Source organism: Gavialis gangeticus, unplaced genomic scaffold, assembly GCF_001723915.1.
Source record: "Gavialis gangeticus isolate Ggan-Ray unplaced genomic scaffold, GavGan_comp1, whole genome shotgun sequence".
Classification (NCBI taxonomy): Eukaryota; Metazoa; Chordata; order Crocodylia; family Gavialidae; genus Gavialis; species Gavialis gangeticus.
Window position 1 is genome coordinate 2,943,375 of NW_017728983.1, and position 7,448 is coordinate 2,950,822.

Sequence of the window (7,448 nt, forward strand, 5' to 3'; positions counted from 1 at the left end):
CTCAGACCAAATAGAAAAAGAACACCTGCATACTGATTCTGAGATGACAAAAAATGCTTAGGCAAAGATTTGCATTGGCTTCAGGAACTCCTGCTGTACTAAATCAAGGCAGAGAATTTACAGCAAATTAATGAAACTAATTTTCTGACTGGAATCATCTTCTGTGAATTATCATGTCTTTACTCATTAAATAAATTATCTGTGTCTTCCAAGACATTAAGAACGCATCATAAATTACAGCCCTTCATAAATAATTTGTTTCTGTATGGTTTTAAATAGAGGAAGAAGAAAGGGAGAAAAGAGAATATGGGAGAAACAAAAAAGACTGAAAGAACAAAGAAAGGAAAGAGTGAAGCACTGAAAGAGAGAACTTGAGAGGGAAGCAGAAGAATCAGGGAAAGAAATGATGGAGAAGAAATGACAAGGACAAAAGAATAAAGGTATACAAGAAAGGGGAAACAGGAAGAGGAGAAATACAGCTAAAGCTTTGTGTTATCTTTCTGGTCAGTGTAAATAACAATTGGGCAAACACTGCAGGAAATGACCATCAGCCTTCAAATGGTTTGATCACTTCTAAAAACAAATTCTCTTCAAACAAATCCATTCTTCTTTCAGACCCTGGGCATGAAGGCAGCATCCTATGGGTATTTGGGCCAGGAAGTAAATAAGGAACTAGTAAACTGTAATGGCACAGTGTAAAGTATTCACTGCAAAGCAATTCTGAATCTGTAAGGTCAGATATTCACACCAGACACATGATGATAGGAGTTATGTGTGCCCTGCAAAGAATGGAAACAAGGTGGCAATGTGTCTAATTGAAGCTAACTGATAGCACTCAAATTTCAGATGTGGACTCCTTGAAATAAATTGCTCAGGGAAGATCTACAGATTAGGATTTAGTGGGCATAAATAATTAATACATTAAAGAAACTCATCACTTCACTTCATGGAGTCCCTTTTCAACATGTTCCTGCTGACCTCTGCCCTATCCCTAAACCAGTGCAGCAGCATTTGCTGATCAGTGCCTCTGAACGCCGTGAAGAAAAGCAACATGAGGCTGGAGGAAGACCCCTTAGACCAGAGGGAGTGATCCATCAGAGCAGAATATCTTCCAGCATAGCTCCTGATTAGAAACTACCCCTCATCCAATTGGAAATTTGGAACTGGACTACTCCCTTGCCAGCTCCTTGCTATGGAAAAGAAAGTGAAAAACTAGGAAGTGGTTAGCGAGGTCCCTTGCTCTGTGCCATAGTTTCTTAACTACCATTGGGCTGAACCATTGGGTGTTGTAGTGTGGCTGAGACGGTCCCTTCCCGAGTAAAACAGCTGTCAGCCTCTGGAAGCTGAGCTCCCAGCTGTTTTTATCTCTTGTCATGAGCCAGAACAAGCAAGGCTCAGAGATAAAAGCACTGACCCCAATGTCCTGCAGTACCGCTAGGATTTGTGCTAATGGGTCAGCTTCTGAGAAGAGGATGCTGTCATGTCCCATGGCCTGCACTACTCAAAAGCTAGTTATGTGTTAAAACCACAGCATCAGAGGCATTGCCAGAATGGATACCGAAGCACCCCACAGATAACCGGCCCCAGGAAATTCATAGGCATTTCAAACATCTCTGACTTTGTATGAAATTCCTGGCTTGTTGGAGATCTGTTAGTTAGCAGGATGCCTGCTCACCTTATGCGCACATATTGCTCCTGGTTTTGGACTCGCATATTAAGTCGACAAGGTTCTTTGGATAGATGTGATATCTTTTATTAGGCCAACCAAATAACTAAATACATTTACTTGGTCTAATAAAAGATATCATAGAATCACACAAAGTTAGAGTTGGAAGGGACCTCGAGAGGTTATCTACTCCAACCCCCACATCTACCCAAAGAACCTTGCCTGCCTATTAGCTTTCCTTAGACCAACACAGCTACCACCAGCAACCCTGAAACATTAAGTGGACACATTTGAATGATTCTGAGGGACTTTCACATACTTTTAAGATTATCTGGGAACAAGATAGCTGCTCCTTCTCCACCCATAGCCTATCTGGCTTTGAGCCTGAAGTGGGCCATGCAAGAGGGGTGGCAGAGAACAAATAATTAAACTACCACTCCCCCAAGCCCATTTATTTCAAGCTTGAGACTATCCATCTTCACTGATATATTTACTAACTACAGTAACTCTCAGAACTATGTCCTGCAGGACAGTCCTCAAGATGCTTGTCCCCTCACATGGATGCGGGGCCAATTAGACTTCAAGGGCAGTAGCTCTTCCACTGCTTGCTGACTGTAGGAGTTGCCAAGTGACTGATAGTTAGGTCATGCCAGTTGCTGTTGAAAATACCTCCCAAAAGGAGTCTCTTGCAGCAATATCTCTGCAGAAGATGTCAGAGGGCATTCAGCAGAGCTTCCACTTTGGACAGCCAAACCTAAATGTTTCTCTTCCTCCACACAGGAAGGAACCCATAACAGTCAGTACCTGTCCTTTGGAAATGCTTGAAGACCTATTAACCAATTTTTGGCTGGGAAGTATCCATTCACTTTCAACTTTCCATCCTCTACTTTCTATGCTCATTTGATGTTATCTGCAGATTTTGCAGACACTTCATTTTCAACCAAAATATCAGCTATGTTTGATACTCAGCCAAAAGTTGGAATTTCTATAAACTTTGAAAGTAAAAAGCGTGTCCAGCTGAGTGTGAAGTAGATCTCTCTCCTCCTTCACAGCTTCATTGCCACGTGTTTTGTGTCAAGATGATGACAAGGGCAGGACTGCAGGGAAAGGCTGACAATTCTACTGTATCATCAATTCTTTGTATGTAGTTTCCTTGCATAATTCTTCCTTAGAGCTGGTGGTCCAAGAGTCCCAGTACGAGGTCTCAATCCAATCCGCTGTGCTATAGCATACATATGGTTCCGTAGTTACATCCAAAGAGATTTGCAGACAGAGATTTATGCTGTCCACATTTCTTGTGTTTTCAGAAAGTCTGTGCAGGGAAAGTTAGCCACTCGCAAAATCCCTCCATCTGTGAGCTTATTTATCCATGCTGTTAGAGCTGTTTATTTTGTTTCAGGCTGGAAACTGCACTGGGATCATGGCTTAATTGTATTGTTTGTTGAATTAATTGTTCTGTTTGATCTGAATTTCTCCCCAGATGCCTGGGGAAATGAGACATTTTGCCTAAGTGGGGAGGGCTTTTCCAGAGGAACAATGTACAGCATGCAACTAGTGAAGGGGAAAAAAAAGAAGCAGTAATTGTAAATATATTAGCAAAGGAGTGTATTACAGGGCTAGGCCTCAGGGGGAAAGAGATGCAAATCAAGGCACTGAGGACATGGGGAAGTTATGATTTTAGGATTGGAGAGATGGCTCGTTAGATGTTTTATTTGTTTTACAGTTAGAGATTGTATGAGAAATGTCTGTGGTGTAATTGCTTCTCTGATGGTTAACCCTGAAACTGAGCAGGATTACTTATTTCCCCCCACAGACCCAATGAGTGACTTATCTAGTGACAAAGAAGCAATCAAAAGCAACAGGAGCCATTAGAGACTGTGCTAATGAAAGTTGTTGAAAGCAAGCATCTGAAACTCCAAGGAGATACAGAATCCAGTTCATGTGTATGCACTGAGACATCTGAGTTTTACTTTCCCACATGCACTACACGTTAGGCCCCCATCCCATCAACCTAGAGGAGTGATCCCAATAACAGTCCAAGTTAGATATAGCTCAAAGGCAAGTAATGCTGCTTTAGCAAATCAACATGAACGCACACGTTGAGTTAGAGCAGGAGAGCATCCTGGTTAAACAGGTTAGGTCATGGTATTGCAAAGCTGGACTTACGAGAGGCAGAAACAACTCAGGTTATGTAGGCCAGGGAAGAGAAGACTGAGGGAGGGTTTGATAACAGTCTTCAAATATCTGAAGAGTGATTACAGAGAGGATGAAGAGGGACTATTTTTCTGTGACTGTAGGGGACAGGACTAGGAACAATGGCTTCAAGCTTCAGCAGGGGAAATTTAGGTTGGAAATTAAGGAGCGCTTTCTGTCTAAGAGGGTGGTCAAGCATTGCAGCAGGCATTGACAATCCTAAAGAAATTGTGAAATCTCCATCCTTGTAAGTTTTTAAGAGCCAGTTGAACAGACACTGGGCTAGGATGGTCTAGCCAGGGATGCCCTGAGCAGAAGGCTGGACTAGATGATCTCACAAGGTCCTTTCCAGACCTAGTTTCCTACGATTTAAGTAAAGCTTGTGCTCAAGTCCTTACAGGTAAATCCAACAGCCTGACTCATTCTGCTCCATCTCTTAGCATTATAATGCCACAGATATAGAAACCAGGGTTATCAAAGAAGTCCATGGGAGCTAGGCAGCCATCACTGGTGGGATTTATGCACACTCAACTCAGTTCCTTTGGAAATCCCATCCAAAGACTCAATATTTCAGGGAAAATTAGCCCTCTCTGTCATACTATTGGGCCATTGTGATGTTGTGAGTAACCATCCCCCATGTATCTGCAGAGATTTCTAGTGGAACATGGGAGAGACAATGGCTTGGAGCTCATCATTTTTCAGCTGAAAAATATTTCCATGGAAAAACTTGGGTTTCATCTAAAACAATTTTTGGTAGGGAAATCTTTATTTTAAATGCTCATTTTATACATTGCTTTATCCAAACAAAATTACATTTAAAATGTCTGCTCGATTTCAAACTGATTTGGGGTCTGTTTGGATCTTTTGTTTGTTTTTTTTTTTGTTTGTGTGGCAGGCTTGCTGGCAGCAGCCAGACTCACTGGCTTGAAAAGGATTCAGAGTGATTGGTGGGGCATTCCCCACCGATCAGGAAAGGCAAGGGGAGAGGCTTTTCCCACCCCTACTCAGGGGCAAAGTGAAAAAATGGAGCAGAGAGGGGACTAACCCTGTCTCTCTCTGACTGGTCCATTTCCAAGCTGGGGACAGAGCCTCCAAAGAGCATAAAAAGACAGTGTGCCTGACACACAGGCGGCTTCAATGAGGGACAGTGAAGAGTGCTGAGAAGAGCTGGATGAGCTGACCAGAGGGGCAGAGCAGTTGCCCCAGAAGTGCCAGAAGATGCCTTGCCAGACGGGCAGTGGCAGCAGCTGCATCCCCAGCCCTGCCGCGAATGGAGCGTGGGAACGGTGCACAGACAGCTCAGGTCTCCAACCCCTGTACGAGGCAGGGAAAGCAGTGCGTGGATCAGTGTATGGAGGGTCTGGGAGAGGGCCGAGACCCTGGGCTCTGCACCAGGTGGCACAGGTCCTCAGCACCCTGCACGAGGCAGGGACTATGGTACATAGGGCCAAGGGTGGGACAATGGCGCATGGGATGGTGCACAGGGCCAAGAGTGGGCCGAAGGCAGAGAAGAGCCTGGAGCAGCTAAGGGCCCCCTGCAGAGGGAGGAGACTTCTCACCCTGGGAGAGAAGTGCAGTCTCATCAGGCCCCAATGGAGTTGAGAGTTGCCAGGGAAGAGTTGGACTTGATGCTGCTGCCTAGGCCTCGCATTGACTGTTCTCTCACCCTGTTGGGCATTGTGGGACTGTCTGCAGAGTCACTTCAGAGCACCTAATGTGTATACTGCCATCATCAAGATGGTCATACTCCTAGAGTGCTGTCTGAAGGGTGCAGGACAGACTTGGAGAATGCATCCAGCTCTCTGCTACCCAGATTCAGCTAGCCTTTATCTCTAATGCAAGATGCTGGACAGATCATGGGTGGAGCTCCTGCTTTTCTGCTTAAGCCGCAATGAATTTCTTGGGGGACACTACAGAGCTAACTCTGCCTTCCCAAAGGAGAGGGATATCCAGTTAGGTGGTAAGGAGTGAGCTGTCAGCACCAGCGAGGCATTTCAATCAGCAGATCTATCTCTTGCCTGACTCAGAGCCATTCTTTGCTGATAAGGAATGAATACTGTCTGTGTCTGTCTGGGTGTGCATCTCCCTCTTCTTCCCTCTCTCTCTCTTTCTCTCTCTCTCTCTCTCTCGATTTCTCTTTTCTCCCTCATAAAGCTGTCAAGCCAAAAATAACATATTAGTGGAAGAAAGGAATGTCAGGTGTAATATAATAACGTAATCAGGAGGACGGGGGAGTGTGCGCGCCTGTCTGCCTGCTGTACCGTATCGTCTCTGGGATGGTGATAAATTGTTACAGCTCGGCCTGAATTTTATTCCCCTCTCCGCACCCATCTCCCCAGATGCCCCACACTCACCTCTGGGGCTCTTGATGATAAACTGAAGGAGCAAATCCTTAGTTACGCCTTCCAGCTCCCTGGTGTCAGTGGTGTTTTTAATGCCATGAGGAGATCACACGCTCCAGGCAGGACCAATGAGTAGAATGAGGACCCAGTTGCAGCCTAGGGTTGGGAGCAGGGGGGCCTCACACCATATCAGGGGGGCCATCAGGACTCAGCGGAGCTCTGCCAGGCATGAGAATCAGTCCCCTGGATGCATTTGGGAGAGGAGTGTGGGACTTCACCTTTCTTATGCAGAGCTAAGTGCAGGAGAATGTGTTGTTTTTCATTTGGTTCTTACGTTGGTACTGCTTCCCTTTGGCATGCTTTTCCAGGTTTTGACATGCATGCCTAATGGGAAATGTGAATCTGTTTGGGCAATTGGTTTTGTTGCTCATTTGTTGATTTCTTAATAGAATGCACAATTTGCTGCTAGAGGGCTACAGTTAAATACCAGGGAGGATTGAATTGCTGCATGTATAGATCCATGGGTTGTTATGACCAGAGGGCACTATGGTTGCCATGCGTTCTGACCACATGGCTAACACAAGCACAGGATTTTCCTTGGCTATTCCTGTAGGAAGCCCAACAGAAAGACATCTAGGACCAGATCCTATTCCACCAATTAGGCAGCCTCTTCAACCTTGCTTGAGTCCCTGAAGCACACTTTGCTAAAAAGTGCATGGATGGATCCTCATCCTTGCGGCTGTTTGTACCTTAGTCTGAGGGCTGAGATAGTTTCATAGTTTCTAGGGTCAGAAGGGACCTGAGCAGATCATCTAGTCCGACCCCCTGCCATGGCAGGAAAGAGTACTGGGGTCAAACGACCCCAGCAAGGTGTTCATCTAACCTCCTCTTAAAACCCCCCAGGGTAGGAGCCTGCACCACCTCCCTTGGAAGTTGGTTCCAGACCCTAGCTGCCCTGACTGTGAAGTAGCACCTCCTGATATCTAACCTAAACCTACCCTCTGCCAGCTTCTGACCATTATTCCTGGTCACTCCTGGCAATGCTTGGGGGAACAGTGACTCCTCCAATGCCTGCTGATCCCCCCTGACTAGTTTATAACAGACCACTAGATCCCCCCTCAGCCTTCTCTTTTGGAGGCTGAACAGATTCAGGTCCCGTAGCCTCTCCTCGTAGGGCCTGCCCTGCTGTCCCCTGATCATGCGAGTGGCCCTCCTCTGGACCCTCTCTATGCTGTCCACATCCCTCT

At 45.7% G+C, this 7,448-nt stretch overlaps 1 long non-coding RNA gene across 1 annotated transcript in view; it reads right to left on the reverse strand.

Moving 5' to 3' along the window:
• Positions 1–7,448, reverse strand: part of LOC109294272 — a 21,170-nt gene that overhangs the window by 6,282 nt on the left and 7,440 nt on the right. The window contains exon 2 of the long non-coding RNA XR_002096500.1: positions 6,769–6,775. This is a non-coding gene — a long non-coding RNA (uncharacterized LOC109294272). The remainder of the gene's footprint in view (positions 1–6,768; positions 6,776–7,448) is intronic.